Raw genomic sequence first — 20,033 nt, forward strand, 5'->3', positions numbered from 1 at the left:
CCCCATCACATATTCTTCTTTTCCAATTTCCCCCAAAGTGTACATTCTACCTACTTTATTTTTCCTGATAATATTTCTCTCCACCATAAATTAAACATTTATTTGTTTATTTCCCATTTTCCCTGCTAGCATACAGATTCTACCAGGGCAGGAAACTCATCCATCGGACTCACCTCTATGCCCCTCATATCTATTACAGAACCTGGCATGTGGTAGGAGCCAGAAATATTTGTTGAAGAAAAGAATAAACTGATAGTGGAAGATGGGTAACCATCTAAGATTTAACTGGAATAAGGGGAAAAGAATGGTGGGCAAGTACTGGCCACAATGTATCCCTATACAGAAGTATCTGGTTAGCAGATCAACCCATTTTCTGAATTTCCAGTAACTAAGAGGAACCACATGTAGTTGTCATAATAACAACACACATAAGAGACCAGCCTTTTCCTGGCTCATCCAAAATACTGGGTTTATTAAATATGTTCAAGAAAGACCCTGATGCTGGGAAAGATTGAAGGCAAAAGGAGAAGAGGGTGGCAGAGGATGAGATGCTTAGTTGGCATCACTGACTCAATGGACATGAGTTTGAGCAAATTCCAGGAGAGAGTGAAGGACAGGGAAGCCTGGCATGCTGCAGTCCATGGGGTCCAGGGAAGTCTGGCATGCTGCAGTCCGCAAAGAGTTGGACATGACTTAGCGACTGAACAACAGCAAGAAGAAAAACTACTGAGATATGGGACTTGCGTTCTGGGCTATTTAGACTTTTGGTTCAGAAGTTCAAAAGTAAACAAGAAGTTTGTGAAGGAGCTGCTTGCTGTAAGTGAGGTTGCAAGGTACCAGTGAAATACACCATTTCATATTTCAATTTAGCATCAGAACACGTTGACTGAATATTTCCCCCTTCCTTCTTTACACAAGAAGAACTATAAGGATGGGTATTTAAGAAAGTAAAGGTAAAGATTTCATCATCCTAAACTGGTCTGATTTGATTTCAGACATAAAAGCTGAACTACTTTGAATGCATGAACTAGATCATTCTCTTCCTATAAATATAGCAGAGCAGCCTAACCTATTTTCAGGTGACGTGACGCCTTTTTTTTTTTTTTTTTTTTTTCCTTCCTAAAGCTTGTATTAAGAGTCTGATTTTAAGAGCAGGTGATCAACACTATGGCCTCATTTGCAATGATGAAAGGCTGAAATTTTTTTCCACTTGTATTCTTCACTCTCTTTCAATCAATTGCCTTAAGATTTTAGAGATAGCTTCATTGATTCCCCAAATCTCCCCATCCACCCTTCTATCAATACTGAGTTCAAGGTTACAGGAGGTACCATTTATCTTATTGATGTAATTCTTCCTTCTATTTCCACTGGCCTAGCTTGAATCAATTTTATTAATAATACAATTGGTATCTTTCCACCCCTTCCCCCTCCCTCAATCCTCAAATACACTTCAACTTCAACCTTTCCATTAAAAGTATTCCCTCTTTCTCAGAACATTCTGAAAAACTGCGCTGTCAAGAATAAACCCTCCCTCGGCTGTCTCTGAACTGAGGATGTTTGACCTCCAATGAATGTTTGAAAAATTCCAAGCTTAGGGAGTCTTTGTTTCCAATGTTTGCATGTTCTTTTCATCGCAAAAGGTTCAAAAGTCCAATCTCATTTTATTTATCTTTCTACTATGAATGATCTTTCTTTTTGTATGTTTCAAATTTACTTTTTTTTAATCATAAGCTTCTTGGAGGTAGATATTGTATTTTAGTCACCTTTAAGCCTCCCCTATGGCTTAGCAAGGAGCTTGACACATAGGAGGCATTCAATAAGATTTTGGAGAATGCATAAGTAAATGGGTTGTTAAGGTTTCCATAGGGACACTTATGTTATCCTCCTACAGATTTTCTAGAAGGTAGATTCAAAATGAGTGAACTGACTCCACCGGACTGAGCTTCTAAGAGCCTGGGTGTCCCTTATCTCTGTATCCCCAGGAGTGAACAAACAGCTGGTGACACAGAGGAGTAAAATGAAATGAAATATTGTTGAAAGAAAGAATAACAGCAATACTTTAAATTTTTTGTTTGCTAGGGTGAAAAGTTGCATACAAAGCTCCTTGAATTCCACAGGATGCTAGACTTTTTCTGCTGGAAAGAGAAACTTGATGAAAGGTACTGCATGGGTTGAATGGTAACCCTGACTTACCTAAAAGATGAGTCCAAGTGCAAACCCATAGAACCTGTGCATGTGTCCTTATTTGGAAGAAAGAGTCTCTGAAGATATAATTAAGGATCTTGAGATGAGATAGATCATCCTGGATTTCCTGCTGCTGCTGCTAAGTTGCTTCAGTCGTGTCCGACTCTGTGCGACCCCATAGACGGCAGCCCACCAGGCTCCCCCGTCCCTGGGATTCTCCAGGCAAGAACACTGGAGTGGGTTGCCATTTCCTTCTCCAATGCGTGAAAGTGAAAAGTCAAAGTGAAGTCATGTCTGACTCTTTGCGACCCCATGGACTGCAGCCTACCAGGCTCCTCCATCCATGGGATTTTCCAGGCAAGAGTACTGGAGTGGGGTTCCATTGCCTTCTCTGCCTGGATTTCCTAGTAGGCTTGAAATCCAATGACAGATGTCCTTAAAAGAGACAAAAGAGGAAAATACACAAAAAAGACGAGAATGTGATGTGAAGATGGAAGCAGAGACGAGTGATGTGGCCACAAAGAAAAGGATGCCAGCAGACACCAGAAGCTGTAAGAGGCAAAGAAAGAGTCTCCCTTAGAACCTTCGAAGGAAATGCAGCACTTCTGGTCTCCAGAACTGTGAAAGAGTATGTTTCTGTTGTTTTAAGCCACAAAGTGTGTGACAATTTGTTATAGCAGCCTTAGGACTCTGATACAGACGCTTACATTGAATCCTTATCCTGTTGAATCCTTTCAGCTTTCAGTATTTTCATTTTTTCACGAGGGGAAAATTGAAGCACATAGAAGTGAAGTGATGGTAGTCTCATAGCTGGTCAGTAAGAGAGCTGAGATTTCAAACAATGTGCATCTTGAATAACAGTTCAACAGATTTTCAATGAGACCAGGCTTTTGCTCCCAGCCCAGGTGAGACTCTGGGGTTATAGACCCAAATAAAGTGTGAGATCTACCTTTGAGGAGCTTTTAGGAAACCTACTGCCTTATACCAAAGCCCATGTTCTTTCTTCTGTATGTGTTGCAAAAAGAAAATCAGAAGTTTGACTTACACACATGCCAATTTTTCCTTCTATACTTGGCTTTCCAATCTAGATATCCTGTGTACCAGAAGACCATGTAAACTGTCTGTCACAGATGCAGGGAAGAAAGGAGGAAGAAGAAAGAGAAAGCCAATCTCCAAGAAAGTGGTAACAAGGGAGTATTTCTGTGATGAAGGACACTGGCTATCTGATACACAACTGGAGGCTAGTTTTGCCCTCTGGAGTGACAAGAAGTTTAAAAAAAAAAATCTTTCTCGGGAATTCCTTCTGATATTGAAAGCCAGCTATTATATTCTACCTATGTGTCCTCTTTTTCAAGTACATCTTGTATTGCTTTAAGGTTTGAAAAACTCTTTCATCACATATTAAGATGTTTAACCCTTCCCATGATTGAATGAGGTAGGAATAAATTTTTAACTTAGTAGGCAAGGAAATAGTTTCATGGATGTTAAATGATTTTCCAGATTAGAGATAGAATTCACATCCAAGAACTCTGAATACACATTTCCTTACATCTGCACATGAAAAATTAGGGACAGGGAGACTTGTATCAGGGGAAGCTAGTCCTCTAAAATTCATTCTCCCTGTCAAATTTTAGCTGGGTGTGTGGTCACTCAAATAAAAGCAACATTTCTTAGGCACCTCAGCCACTAATTGTGGCATGTGACTAAGTTCCAGCAAAAAAAGAAACATACAGAAAGTTATTTCCAATTTTTAGAATAAAGTCATACACAGAAAAACTATGTTCTTCTTTTCTCTCTGTCTTCCTGATTCCTAACTGGAATGTTGATGTGTTGGCAAGACATGGGTAGTTATGGACTATGAGGTGAAGCTGTTTTGAAATGGTGGATTAGATGCTAGAAAAGAACTAAGATCCAGTGATCATGGTAATGTCTTGTCCACCACAGATTATTTATATTTACCCACATGTACTGGGGGGGCTTCCCTGATAGCTCAGTTGGTAAAGAATCCACCTGCAGTGCAGGAGACCCCTGGGTTACCCAGATGACACCATCCTTATGGCAGAAAGCAAAGAAGAACTAAAGAGCCTCTTGATGAAAATAAAAGGGGAGAGTGAAAAAGTTGGCCTAAAACTCAACATTCAGAAAACTAAGATCATGGCATTCAGTCCCATCATTTCATGACAAATAGATTGGGAAACAATGGATACAGTGACAGACTTTATTTTGGGGGGCTCCAATATCACTGCAGATGGTAACTGCAGCCATGAAATTAAAAAACACTTGCTCCTTGGAAGAAAAGCTATGACTAACCTAGACAACATATTAAAAAGCAGAGACATTACTCTGCCAACAAAGGTCCATCTAGTCAAAGCTATGGTTTTTCCAGTAGTCATGTATGGATGTGAAAGTGCGACTATAACGAAAGCTGAGCACCAAAGAATTAATGCTTTTGAACTGTGGTGTTGGAGAAAACTCTTGAGAGTCCCTTGGACTGCAAGGAGATCAAACTAGTCAGTCCTAAAGGAAAACAGTCCTGAATATTCATTGGAAGGACTGATGCTAAAGCTGAAACTCCAATCCTTTGGCCACCTGATGCAAAGAACTGACTCATCAGAAAAGACTCTGATGGTGGGAAAGATTGAAGGCAGGAGAAGAAGGGGATGACAGAGGATGAGATGTTTGGATAGCATCACCGACTGGATGGACATGAGTTTGAACAAGCTCTGGGGGTTGGTGGTGGACAGGGAAGCCTGGCATGTGGCAGTCCATGGGGGTGCAAAGACTAGGACACAACTGAGTGACTGAACTGAACTGAACATTTACTGGGAAAGAATTAATTTCAATACAGTTTAATTTCAGTTCAGTTCAGTTCAGTCACTCAATCATGTCCGACTCTTTGCGACCCCATGAATGTTTAATTTATTATTACCTTAATGTTTCTGTTATTTTCTCTGAAATCTAATTTTAACTGATACGGTTTCTAAATCTTCAAGGAGACCTACTGGTTCAAAATCTCTTGGGTTTAAGGTTCAGGTGACTTGCCAGTGTTAAATTTCTTAAAATTGCCTTTGTTGTCTGTAAAAACTGTAAAAATGGAAGGACATTAAAAAATCAGAATTGCACTAAACTGTGGCATACTCATGAGGAGCTGGGATTTTGTTAAGAAAGAATTATTGACGTGGATATCGAGTCACTCTATTTCTCTTAGGCCTTTCTACAGGTTGAACTATTGCCTGTTAGAGAGATTGGTTAAATAATTAGGTTTGGTGTAGTCAGCTTATTTCATCCTTTTTTGGCATCAGCTTTATTGTGACATAATTTACTACCGTTAAATTCACCCATTTGAAGTATACAATCCAGTGGTTTTTATATTTGCAGAGCTGTTGGCAACCACTGCTCTAGTCAGTTATGGCCCCTTTTCATTATCTCCCCAAAAGAAACCCCATGCCCTTGAGTAGTCACTTCCCATTGCACCCTATCCCTCCAGTCCTAAGCAATCAGTAATCTACTTTCTATCTCTATGGGTTTGCCTATTCTAGACATTTTTATATAAATGACATCATTTATATAAATGATGTGAACTTTTTGCCTGGTTTCTTTCATTTAGCACAATGTTTCAAAGGCTCAACTGTGTTACAGCATGCATCAGTACTTTCTTTTATTGCCATGATAGTATTCCGCTGGAGGGATATACCACATTTTATTTATCCAATCATCAACTGGTAGACATTTAGGTTGACCCCAATTTGGGGCTTTGATGAACATGGCTGCTGTAAACATTCCTGTCTTATCTCATCTTTGAAGAGTTCTGACCATTACAAAGTTTTTATTCATAGTAAACCACATTCTAGGACTAAGTTACTATTGGTCTTAATTTACTTTCTTGATAATTATTTTAGAAGACAAAAATATGTTCCCATTAGTCAACTGGAGTCCTGTCATAGCATCGAGGGAAAAAGCAACTTGTTTCTAGGGTCAGAGTTTAACAAAGGAAAGATATTAATAACAATAACAGTACTAGTAATTGTTGAGATTCTCTTATGTGTTTATCACTTCCCATTAATGCTGTTGATGCACCTTAATTTGGTGAATAATTCCCCTATCACTCCCATTTTGTAACATGAAGGTTAATACTTCAAAAACCATTTTCATGCAGAAAAGTTTTTATTCTTTCCCCTAAGAGTATCTTCTCAGGATAAATTCCTAGGTGGCGCTCATGGTAAAGAATCAGCCTGCCAGTTCAGCAGAGGCAAGAGACCTGGGTTGATCCCTGGGTGGGGAAGATCCCCCTGGAGAAGGGAATGGCAACCCACTCCAGTATTCTTGCCTGGAGAATCCAATGGACAGAGGAGCCTGGCAGGCTACAGTCCCCTGGGGTCACAAAGAGACAGACACAACTGAGCACTTGTCAGCAGCAGCAGTAGAAGCCTCTTCTGAGGATAAATTCACAGTACTGCTGGTGAAAAGGATAAACCCTCCTAACGCTTAAATGCCATATTGATTTATAAAAGCATTTAGAAATACTAATTTCAGCACATTTCACCATCCCTGGGTTCTAAGCTTTAAAACTTTTACAAATTTAATCAGTGAAAAACACAAACTTCTCAATAATGACTTAATTTGCATATCTTTGATTACTTCTTTATTGTTTTGTTGAGAACTGGGGCTGGGTTACCCCATGGAGTCTTTGTGAAAAGTTGGATTTAAATGAACACAAACTTTAACCCATATCCTTATGAGCAACTGACCAAAGGAGTGATAACATATTCGAATTAAAGGTGATTTCCTGGAACAAGAGGGAGCCTCAGGGGAATTTCCCAGAAATGCCTGCAAAATTCAATTTCATTGAATGTGTTATCTTCATTAATGATTTGGGAGAAAAGAGTAAACAGCACTGAAATTAACTTCACAGATGGCTCTAAATTGAGAGGATTGTAAATAGCAATGAATAATGAGAAATTACACAGGGATCAGAAAGGTGAGAACCAGCAATACATAAACACCAATCCATCCTGGGAAACAAGGCTGCCATGGCAGGAAAGCAGAGGCTTATGGCCAATACAAAAGTGGGAAAAAAAAGAGAAGTCCAACACACCCACACCCATGGACACCCACCCTGCATAGAGCAAGTGCCAGGGCCTCTCAGATTGCCACATGCAACCTATTATTTCATCCATGACCACTCACACACAATGTTCCCTTTACCTGAATGTCTTATTCTCCAGTATTTACCCAATGGAACACATTCCTCTGGGACTTTGTTCAGACAGCAGTTCCCTCCTCAAGCTGACCTCCAACTCTTGCCCCAGTCTTCCTCCACACTTCAGGAGTATCCCCTGCCTACAGCTAATTTAGCACTTAAAAAAAAAAAAAAAATGGGCCACACCACGCGGCATGTGGGATTGAACTTGTGCCTCCTGCACTGTAAGGCAGAGTTTTAACCACTGGATCGCCAGGGAAGTCCCTATTTTAGCACTTTTAGAGCTACATTTTGGAATCGTGGAAAGATGGCTACAATGGTCCAGTAGTTTTTGGATCCCTTCCCATGAGACCATATGGAGCAATTAGGATGGCAAACTAAAATCCCACAGACAATGAATATTTCCAACACAACCAGGTGATGAGATATTCTCAAGAGCAGCATAACAAGACCCAGTGAAGACAACCCATGGCTGTCTGTGCTGCACAGTATCAGCACGTGTGTGTCAGGTAGGAGAGGGAAGTAGTTAGGAATCTGGCAGCCTGAGGCCAGAAGAGCTTCTAAAAGAACCTCATATGTTCATTAGGAAGTGCAGTGAGTCAACCTAAGAAAGACCTGACACAGGGTGAAGCTTCCTCTGTCGTTTGTGAGTGAATGCCAAGGGTTCTCACAAAGCTGAAGCAGTCCATGCCCTATAAACAGTCAAAACTAACTGGTCGACCTACCACACCTTTTCAAGACCAAGCTTCACACTGAGGAAAACCTCTGGAAAGAGAGCTGATATTGATCAGGATAGAGACAATAGAAGCAAAGGTCAGAGAAATCTAGATAAAAGTGGAAGGAGGAAAAGCAATCATGAGCTCTCAGAATTCATAAGGCCTTGTCTTCTTAAAACTGCAAAAACAGTAGAAAAGAGAACTCCAGAGTTCTAAAGCCAGAAAATCTATCCTGACTCATCCCTCCCTCCAAAGACTACAGGAAAAGAAATTTCATATAAAACTGAGCATGAGAAAAAGACTACACTTAAATACCACACAAAATGATTATGAAAACAGCAAGGTAAGAGCAGGAGGAGAAGGGGACAACAGAGGATGAGATGGTTGGATGGCATACATGAGTTTGAGTAAACTCTGGGAGTTGGTGATGGACAGGGAAGCCTGGTGTGCTGCAGTCCATGGGGTCACAAAGAGTCGGACATGACTGAGCGACTGAACTTTACTGAAGTGCAGAATAATGTTCTTACATATGATAAAAGAATGACCCCTCCAAACTGTATAGACAAGAGGCTGTCATATAGAGGGAAGTAAGTCAAAAAGAGAAACACAAATGTCATATATTAATGCATATATGTAGAATCTAGAAAAACAGTACAGATGAACCTATTTGCAAAGCAGAAATATAGACACAGACACAGAGAAAAATGTCTAGACACTGGGGTGGGGGGTGGGGGGAGTGGGATGGATTGGAAGATTGGGATTCACATATGTACACTACTGTGTATAAAGCACCAGCTTCCCTGGTGGCACTAGAGGTAAAGAACTCGCATGCCAGCACAGGAGAAAAAAGAGACATGGGTTCGATCCCTGGGTCAGGAAGATCCCCTGGTGAAGGAAATGGCAACCCACTCCAGTATCAGTATTTTTGCCTGGAGAAGCCCATGGATAGACGAACCTGGTGGGCTATAGCCCACGGGATCGCAGCGAGTTCAACATAACTGAAGCAATTTAGCACATGTATAAAATAGAGGACTAATAAGAATCTATTGTATAGCGCAGAGAACTCTACTCAGTGCTCTGTGGTGACAAAGAGAAGATATATGTTTATAGCTGATTCACTTTTCTGTACAGCGGAAACTAGCACAAATTGTAAAGCAACCAAACTCTAATAACAAAATAAGAAATAAATTCAAAAATAAATAAAATTTTAAAAAGTGGTGACTCTTGAAGTTTTCTTGTTTTCAAGGGGCAGGAAAATGTATTGCATTATGAATGATAAGTCCTGAGCCTGTTCTGTTAATTAAAATCATGAGAAAAAAATATTACTTTCTTAGTGGGGAATGAGAGGAGGAAGAATCTGTTTATTAATTGCAATTGCTTACAGCAGAAAACCAACAGACCATAACTAAAAACATGGAGATTGAGGTGTTAGTATACAGATGGAAAAAAAAAGAAAGAAAGAAATATCTATACACTGCTATGCAGTTACGTCCCAAATTACATGTTTAAGAGAAAATAAGAAAATATATCAATACAATATTGTAAAGTTAAAAAATAATATATATATATATATAAACATGCATTTGGTACGCTCCTATTTATTGAGAAAGATTATGTATATACTTCAGTTCTTAAAAAACAATAAAAGATAAACCACGAGTATTTTTAATGGTTATCTATAAGTGAAGGATTAGGTTAGAGTTAGCTTCCCTGGTGGCTTAGCGGTAAATACCCTGCCTGTCAATGAAGGAGAGATGAGCTCGATCCCTGGGTTGGGAAGATCCCTTGGAGGAGGAAATGGTAACCAACTCCAGTATTCTTACCTGGGAAATCCCACAGATAGAGAATCCTGGTGGGCTATAGTCCAAGGGGTCACGAAAGAGTCAGACATGACTTAGAGACTAAACAGCGACAACATCAGGGAAAGAAGGAATAGGGTGAAAGGTGCAGAGATCGGAGGTGGTCTTATTTGACTATATTTTGTCTTACAAGTCTGATTTAGAATTATAAATTATTTTATGTAATTGTAAACTAAAATAAAAGTACTAAAAATGAAAAATAAATCAAGTTAATAACAACAAAAATCCCTAAAAATGCATCTGATTTGTGGCAAAGCCACACAGACAGGAATCATTCCAAATAACTTTAAAGGACAGTAATTTTACCCATACATCCCTAGTGGACTACAGACCAAGGATTTTTTTTTAAGATACAATATCAAAATAAACTGTTTTCCATAATTATAGTGCAAGAGATGGTGTTGGTATTATTCTCCCACTGTGTGTTCAATAATTAGGCAAGTATCTATAATACTCTAATTCTATTATTCCCAATTTTCATGAGATCAAGCATCTCCCAAGAAAGGAGATAAATATGTAATACAGAAAAGGTTAAGGAAAAACTCTATAATCCTGGCATTAAATTGGAAATACCAGTATAAATTCAAGATATAGATTCTCTTAGAAAATATTTCTTAGCTTTGTTGACTGAAAAGACTTAAAACATTGAAAACCTGATAGCAATGAACATTCCCAAAGAACAGACTGCAATCTTGAAATTTCATTTCCTAGTAGAAGAAATCAGGTTCCTAGCAGAAAAGACTGATTCTCTACCTGAAGCGGGAAATGCACAAGGTGAACCTAAAACATTATTAATATAAATTAATATATTAATATTAATACTGCCACACTGGATTCCTATGAAACTTTCCAAGATGACCACTAGCATAATGTCAGAATCAGGAACCAAATCAAAGAGACTTTCACTGGCCAAAAACAGGACATTTTGACCATCAGGCGGAAATAACTTCAATTGGTTAAAACACAACAAATTTTTTTGCACTCATGAGAACATAATGATGATTTTAAAATGTAAAGTAATTGGTCACTATTGAAAGATAATAGAGAACTCGGTTTACTATTTTTGAAACCTTGACTTCCTTACTCTAGGCAACAAGAGAGTAGAGGGGAAAAGTATTTTAATTCCTAAATCAATAATTCTATACTGAATCAATAATTCAATGAATCAAAAAGAAGCAATAGAATTAGAATGCTGCCATTTTGTAACCCCTGCTTAATAAACAAATGCAGGTATTGACAATTGTCACCAACATCACAAAAAGAGACTTCATGTGCCTCCTGGTGGAAAGTCTTGTCAAAGAAAAAATAATCAACCTGAATACTTTAGATCCAATTGCCAGTTTATAAGAAACAGAGGACAGAGAAAATGTTTTAAATGTAACATTTGGAGGCAATCACTCAAATCCAGAATTAGGGAAGCTATGGGGTCGCTACGAGTCAGACATGACTGCACGACTTCACTTTCACTTTTCACTTTCATGCATTGGAGAAGGAAATGGCAACCCACTCCAGTGTTCTTGCCTGGAGAATCCCAGGGACGGGGGAGCCTGGTGGGTTGCCGTCTACGGGGTCGCAGAGTCGGACACAACTGAAGCGACTTAGCAGCAGCAGCAGCAAAGACAAAAGACATAGTTGCAAAGGGGAAAAAAGAGATGGAGTGAATGTTAGATTTAGGATCTTAAAATACATGTCAAACAAGGTATGGACTTATTCAAACAAAGTTATTAAAAAGTGACACATGAAAAATGGAAATTTGACTACCACCTTAATATAGTGTTGAAGAACTTAAGTATTATTGTTACTGAAATATTATTGTTAACTTTTGAAAGTATAATAATGATATTCTGTGTTGTTTATAGATTCCTTGATTTGTAAAAATATATAGCTAGTAATTCTGGGAGCAATTATATAATGTCTGAGATTTGCTTCAATGTATAATATTATGGACAAAACACACATGAGTACAAATACACAGGTGAAACAGGGAGAAATCTGAATAAGATCAGAAGATTGTAGCACTGTTAATATCCTAGTTGTGATATTGTATGGCAGTTTTTGTTTCATTTGTTTGTTTTTATTTTCTGTACAGCATGTGGGATATTAATTCCCTGACCAGGGATCAAACTTGTACCCCTTGCATTAGAAATAAGAGTCTTAACCACTGGACTGCCAGGGAATTTCCTGTATTACAGTTTTCACAGGATGTTACTTTAAGGGGGAAAACTGGGTGAAAGGCATACAGATCTGTTTCATTTCTTACAGCTTCATGTGATCTACAATGATCTCAATAAAAATTCAAATTAAAAAATAATAATTTTGAGGATATTGGTGGAAGCATAGACAAAATAAGAATGGCAATGTTGGTGATTAATTTATAATTGTTGAAGCTGAATTTTAAGTTCAATGGAGTTTATTATACTATCTTAAAGCTCAACATTCAGAAAACGAAGATCATGGCATCTGGTCCCATCACTTCATGGCAAATAGATAGGGAACCAGTGGAAACAATGTCAGACTTTATTTTGGGGGGCTCCAAAATCACTGAAGATGGTGACTGCAGCCATGAAATTAAAAGACACTTACTTCTTGGAAGGAAAGTTATGACCAACCTAGAGAGCATATTCAAGAGCAGAGACATTACTTTGCCAACAAAGGTCCGTCTAGTCAAGGCCATGGTTTTTCCTGTGGTCATGTATGGATGTGAGAGTCGGACTGTGAAGAAGGCTGAGTGCCGAAGAATTGATGCTTTTGAACTGTGGTGTTGGAGAAGACTCTTGAGAGTCCCTTGGACTGCAAGGAGATCCAGCCAGTCCATTCTGAAGGAGATCAGCCCTGGGATTTCTTTGGAAGGAATGATGCTCAAGCTGAAACTCCAGTACTTTGGCCACCTCATGCAAAGAGTTGACTCATTGGAAAAGACTCTGATACTGGGAGGGATTGGGGGCAGTAGGAGAAGGGGACGACAGAGGATGAGATGGCTGGATGGCATCACTGACTCGATGGACGTGAGTCTCAGTGAACTCCAGGAGTTGATGATGGACAGGGAGGCCTGGTGTGCTGCAATTCATGAGGTCACAAAGAGTTGGACATGACTGAGCGACTGAACTGAACTGAATTCAAATTTGTATATGTTTGTAATTTTCTATGACACAGTTTTTAGTAAATTTATTTTTCATATCTCTCCATCTGTGAAACTTTTGAAGACAGTATTTGTGTCTCATATATCCCTAGTTGTTAGCATAGGACTTGGTTGAAAATATGTCAACCAGTCAAGCTCCTGGTTCAATGAACTAATAGAAAAATGGAATAATGAATGAAAGCATATATAAATAGAAAAATACATCATACTGGTGAAGGTTTTAATCCAGGAGCAGATGCCAATGTCCAATTGTTATCAATTGTGCCAAAATAAAGACTTGGGATAACAGAGCTACAGTAGACGATGAAAGTGTGCATGCTCAGTAGTGTCTGACTCTTTGCAACCCCACGAACTGTAGCCCATCGGGCTCCTCTGTCCATGGAATTTTCCGGGTAAGAATACTGGAGCGGGTTGCCATTTTCTGCTCCAGGGGATCTTCCTGACCTAGGGATCAAGCCCACGTCTCTTGTGTCTCCTGAATTAACAGGAAGATTTTTTAATACTGTGCTACCTGGGAAGCCCAGTGGACTATGAAACTACTTGCCAACATTTGATTACCCACCTTGGTGGTGGATAATTTTATTGAAACTTGGTTCGTCATATGACTTGATTCAGTTCAGTTCAGTGCAGTCGCTCAGTCATGTCCGACCGTTTGCGACCCCATGAATCACAGCATGCCAGGCCTCCCTGTCCATCACTAACTCCCGGAGTTCACCAAGACTCACGTCCATTGAGTCAGTGATGCCATCCAGCCATCTCATCCTCTGTCGTCCCCTTCTCCTACTGCCCCCAATCCCTCCCAGCATCAGAGTCTTTTCCAATGAGTCAACTCTTCACATGAGGTGGCCAAAATACTGGAGTTTCAGCTTGAGCATCATTCCTTCCAAAGAAATCCCAGGGCTGATCTCCTTCAGAATGGACTGGTTGGATCTCCTTGCAGTCCAAGGGACTCTCAAGTCTTCTCCAACACCACAATTCAAAAGCATCAATTCTTCGGTGCTCAGCCTTCTTCACAGTCCAACTCTCACATCCATACATGACCACAGGAAAAACCATAGCCTTGACTAGACGGACCTTTGTTGGCAAAGTAATGTCTCTGTTTTTGAATATGCTATCTAGGTTGGTCATAACTTTTCTTCCAAGGAGTAAGTGTCTTTTAATTTCATGGCTGCAGTCACCATCTGCAGTCATTTTGGAGCCCCCAAAAATAAAGTCTGACACTGTTTCCACTGTTTCCCCATCTATTTCCCATGAAGTGATGGGACCAGATGCCATGATCTTCGTTTTCTGAATGTTGAGCTTTAAGCCAACTTTTTCACTCTCCACTTTCACTTTCATCAAGAGGCTTTTCAGTTCCTCTTCACTTTCTGCCATAAGGGTGGTGTCATCTGCATATCTGAGGTTATTGATGTTTCTCCTGGCAATCTTGATTCCAGCTTGTGCTTCTTCCAGCCCAGCGTTTCTCATGATGTACTCTGCATATAAGTTAAATAAGTAGGGTGACAATATACAGCCTTGACATACTCCTTTTCCTATTTGGAACCAGTCTGTTGTTCCATGTCCAGTTCAAACTGTTGCTTCCTGACCTGCATATAGATTTCTCAAGAGGCAGGTCAGGTGGTCTGGTATTCCCATCTCTTGAAGAATTTTCCACAGTTGATTGTGATCCACACAGTCAAAGGCTTTGGCATAGTCAATAAAGCAGAAATAGATGTTTTTCTGGAACTCTCTTGCTTTTTCCATGATCCAGTGGATGTTGGCAATTTGATCTCTGGTTCCTCTGCCTTTTCTAAAACCAGCTTGAACATCAGGAAGTTCACAGTTCACATATTGCTGAAGCCTGGCTTGGAGAATTTTGAGCATTACTTTACTAGCGTGTGAGATGAGTGCAATTGTGCGGTAGTTTGAGCATTCTTTAGCATTGCCTTTCTTTGGGATTGGAATGAAAACTGCCCTTTTCCAGTCCTGTAGCCACTGCTGAGTTTTCCCAACTTGCTGGCATATTGAGTGCAGCACTTTCACAGCATCACCTTTCAGGATTTGAAATAGCTCAACTGGAATTCCATCACCTCCACTAGCTTTGTTCGTAGTGATGCTTTCTAAGGCCCACTTGACTTCACATTTCAGGATGTCTGGCTCTAGGTCAGTGATCACACCTTCGTGATTATCTGGGTCGTGAAGATCTTTTTTGTACAGTTCTTCTGTGTATTCTTGCCATCTCTTCCTGATATCTTCTGCTTCTGTTAGGTCCATACCATTTCTGTCCTTTATCGAGCCCATCTTTGCATGAAATGTTCCCTTGGTATCTCTAATTTTCTTGAAGAGATCCCTAGTCTTTCCCATTCTGTTGTTTTCCTCTATTTCTTTGCATTGATCGCTGAAGAAGGCTTTCTTCTCTCTTCTTGCTGTTCTTTGGGACTCTGCATTCCGATGCTTATATCTTTCCTTTTCTCCTTTGCTTTTCACTTCTCTTCTTTTCACAGCTATTTGTAAGGCCTCCCGGGACAGCCATTTTGCTTTTTTGCATTTCTTTTCCACGGGGATGGTCTTGATCCCTGTCTCCTGTACAATGTCACGAACCTCATTCCATAGTTCATCAGGCACTCTATCTATCAGATGTAGGCCCTTACTTCTATTTTATTTTTAATAATTATATTGAAACTTGGTTTGTCATATGACTTGCTTAGCCAATTACATATGATGAGAAGTCATCAGTGTCACTTCTAGAAAATCGTTAGGCAATAAATCACCAGGGGAAAAAAAGAGAGAGTGAGAAAGAGAACTCACCATGTTCTCTCTCTTTCTCTGGGACAGGAAGACAAACATTAATTATTCCAGAAAGTGTTTGCTGCATTTCAGCGTATGGATCCCGAGTAATGTAGAACAGAGATGCAGACAGCCAGTGATGAGTATGTAAAGTATGCAAGAAAGAAACCTCTGTGTTGAACACCACCAAGATTTTAGAGTTGTTTTTAACTATATGATAAGAATAGCATCACCTGATAGTTACTGGGAGTTTTGCTTTGTTTTATTTTAGCAGGAGCAAGCATAGTAAAAGCCAAGCTCACAACACCCCAGAGAGGGGTTGATGAAAACATAAACTAATGGCAGTAGAAAGTGATGGAGCTGAGAGACATCATAGAAGTAGCATCCACAGGACCAGAAAAATGAATAGAAGGCATCAGGGAGAGAAAGATTCAAGAAGTTGTCCAGGGATGTCTGGGTACATGGTGCTACTATTACTGAGAAAGCACTGGGAGACAAAGAGAAGGCTGTTATGAAAGGGGAAGATAATGACTTTGGTCAAGCAAGACTAAAACTATACTCTATTTTTATTAAAAGTTCTGCTTGCCGCCCAACAGACCAATAAAAGATGCTGGGATAGGGAATAATGACTTGGAAAGCTGAAAGTCCAAGAAGATGGCAGACTAATGTCCTAGGAAATCATCTTACCCAAGTCAGAATTCAGGCTTCTTTTATACTAAAAGAGGAGGGAGCATGACTGGCTTTTGCAAACTTCTTGGGGTTGGAATCCTTTGTTCTTGTAGCTGTCCACAGAGGCCAGCTCATGATGTTCCTGTAAGCCTCCATCAGGACAAATGTTATTCTCTGTTCTGCAACTTTCTATCTCCTTATGAATGCTGCTAAGTCGCTTCATTCGTGTCTGACTCTGTGCGACCCCATAGACGGCAGCCCACCAGGCTCCCCGCCCCTGGGATTCTCCAGGGAAGATCACTGGAGTGGGTTGCCATTTCCTTCTCCTTATGAATAGGAACATGTTAAACTTTTAAACGGAGAAGGCAATGGCACCCCACTCCAGTACTCTTGCCTGGAAAATCCCATGGATGGAGGAGCCTGGTTGGCTGCAGTCCATGGGGTCGCGAAGAGCCGGACACGACTGAACGACTTCGCTTTCACTTTTCACTTTCATGCTTTGGAGAAGGAAATGGCAACCCACTCCAGTCTTCTTGCCTGGAGAATCCCAAGGACGGGGGAGCCTGGTGGGCTGCCGCCTCTAGGGTCGCACAGAGTCGGACACGACTGAAGCGACTTAGCAGCAGCAGCAGCAAACTCTTAAAAGTCACAACCTTCTATACATCAGTATCTCTACTGCTGTCTCATACACAGGGTTATTGTTACCATCTTTCTAAATTCCATATATATGCGTTAGTATACTGTATTGGTGTTTTTCTTTCTGGCTTACTTCACTCTGTATAATAGGCTCCAGTTTCAACCACCTCATTAGAACTGATTCAAATGTGTCTTATGGACTCTGTTGGAGAGGGAGAGGGTGGTAAGATTTGGGAGAATGGCATTGAAACATGTGTAATATCATGTATGAAATGAGTTGCCAGTCCAGGTTCAATGCACGATACTGGATGCTTGGGGCTGGTGCACTGGGACGACCCAGAGGGATGGTGTGGGGAGGGAGGAGGGAGGAGGGTTCAGGATGGGGAGCACATGTATACCTGTGGCGGATTCGTTTTGATGTTTGGCAAAACTAATACAGTGTTTCAGGTTTAAAAATAAAATAAAATTTTAAAAAAGTCACAACCTTGACAATGGATGATCTTGTATATTTCCAGCTATAGGTAAAATTATTAACTGGAAGAAAAAACAGTAGAATACAAAGATTAAAGAAACAAATCTAATATGGAGTCAGATTTGTTTTTTCCCTGTTAATTTGTACAGTCTAGCTGTTCAGTAAGCAAAGCAGAATCTCAACACAGACTGCAGGTATCAAAAGGGTAGTGATATGAGAGGGGGCTCCTCCCAGGGTTGTGTACATGTCCAGCCAGGCTAAGCCTGCAAAATCCTGACAGATGGGGGTGTTCCTGCTTCTCCGCCTTTGCCAAGGAAGGCAAATTCCCTGACTTCTCCAGGACCCCAGCAGTGTCTGATAAGGCCAGTCGTCAGCAGGTTTTCCTCTTAGTAGGCAGGCAGCATCCACCCCTGGGGTGGGCAGACCGCAGAGCATTAATCAATAATCACTTTTATCAGAGCTTTCAAGATTTGGCATTGGAGGTAGTGTTCCTGGATTCCTGGAGTCTGTCTGAGCTTCAACCTTGAAAAGGCCTCTTTCCAGAAGTCTCTTTCCTTGCCAAAAATAAAACAAGCTATGAGAGATCTAAGCCATATATCTTTATTTGGGAGCTTTCTGTGGGCAGTCTCTTACTAGCAGTGGTAATAATAAAATAAGAATTATAAATATTATAATTTATTTAGCACTTCATTATATTCCAGATATTGTGCAAAGGGCTATTGAGCCTGGCAGGAATGGGGGAACCTGGGTCTTTCCAGTCTCAGCTGGCCTTTTCCAAACAGTGAATCCAGCCTCAGTGAAGCAAGATGCTACCCACTCAACCCCATAAAAGATCAGGAGCTTCCCTCTGCCTATCCCCACTACTGACCCCAATCACCCTACCAGAGAAGCAGGTGGATCTAGTCTGAAATGCCAAGGACTGGATCCCTTGAGTGACATAATTTATCAGATTCCCCAGTTCCCCGACAAAATGAGGACAATGGGCAAGACCTACCTAACAATGAGCTAGTCAGGCTCAAATGGACTTACGTATATGAGAGAACTAACAACCAGGCTTGGTAGCCATTCAGCCAAAACACAGACATAGCATCTTCCATCACCACTACTGGGAGACTCAGGACTTTTCTCTTTGAGGCATGACTTAGAGACAGGGGTCGGAAACCAGATATACCAGGGCACACATCTCTAGCTCATCACGAGCTCTCCAAACTCTGCTCATCTGTAAAATGGGAACAATGACAGGGGCTCCTTCCCAGGACTCTTCTCAGGTCCCAGTGAGATCTTACATGTAAAGCTCTCAGGATGGAGGCTGGCCTGTCATCGTGTTCACCAACCAGGCTGTTAGAATGCTTGGTTTGGTTTCGTTTTCAAACGCCTCTTCTCCCATTTTCCTGTCACGTGCTACCACGTGCAGCGCCCACTTGCACTTATTTGAGAGGACCGCATTTTAATCACCACTCAGGCTGGTCTGCGGACGGGCAAACTCAGAGCCTCAGTCACATCCTAACACTTCACAGGGTACATGAAGCGGCCCTGGACTGTACTTTGAAAACATCCTGGCTTCTGGGGAATGAATAACTCCTTCCAGATCTTTATTTTAGAGATGTCTCTGCCTAAAAGAGCAAAAAGTGTTCAAGGGAAGAGGATTATATTCTTGTTCTCAGACGTTGTTCTGGAAAAGGAACACAAAGTGCTCCCAGTAGGTCGGCATCGGTACAATTCTATATTTAATGGTGTGGTTTTGCTTTTGTGAATTCATTATTAGCTGGTCGTTAAGAGTATAATCGCTGATTGGAATTGGTGCAGAGGGAGGAATTTTCTTGCTGTCTGCTTCTGAATCTTAATTGTAAGGCAGATGGAATGAGTTTGTGAACTGACCTGGGAATGGGTCTGAAGACATCTTTCTGGTGAAGACAAAAACAAACAAACCAGCCCACAGGCAGCCTGGCTCCCAACTCAGTCTGAACGGTGGGAGGGAGGGAAAAGCAGGCAGACCTTTCTTGGGCTGAACTCTGGCACCAGTGGCAAAGGAATTTGAAATCCACCAAAGGGATTTGAATTGACCACCAGAGAGACAAAAGCTAGAGGGATACTCAAATAGATTCATCAAACTTGTTCATTACCCCTAGTAATAAGCATACCCACCTAGATGCTTATTACATACCAACCACATGCCCCTGGGAAAGTGCCTTTTTCTCCCTGAGCCTATTTACCTGCCTGTAAAATGGGAATAACAATGTTTTCTCAAGATAATTTCTGTAAGATTTAGTGAACTTATGCTTGGTATATGCTAACTGTTCAGTATGAATTATAATATAATATTATATTATTATTGTATATATTATGCTATAATATAATAATTGCAGGTTTTACTTGTTAAGTAGTTTATACA

The sequence above is a fragment of the Bubalus bubalis genome, chromosome 4 (assembly GCF_019923935.1).
Source record: "Bubalus bubalis isolate 160015118507 breed Murrah chromosome 4, NDDB_SH_1, whole genome shotgun sequence".
Taxonomy (NCBI): Eukaryota; Metazoa; Chordata; class Mammalia; order Artiodactyla; family Bovidae; genus Bubalus; species Bubalus bubalis.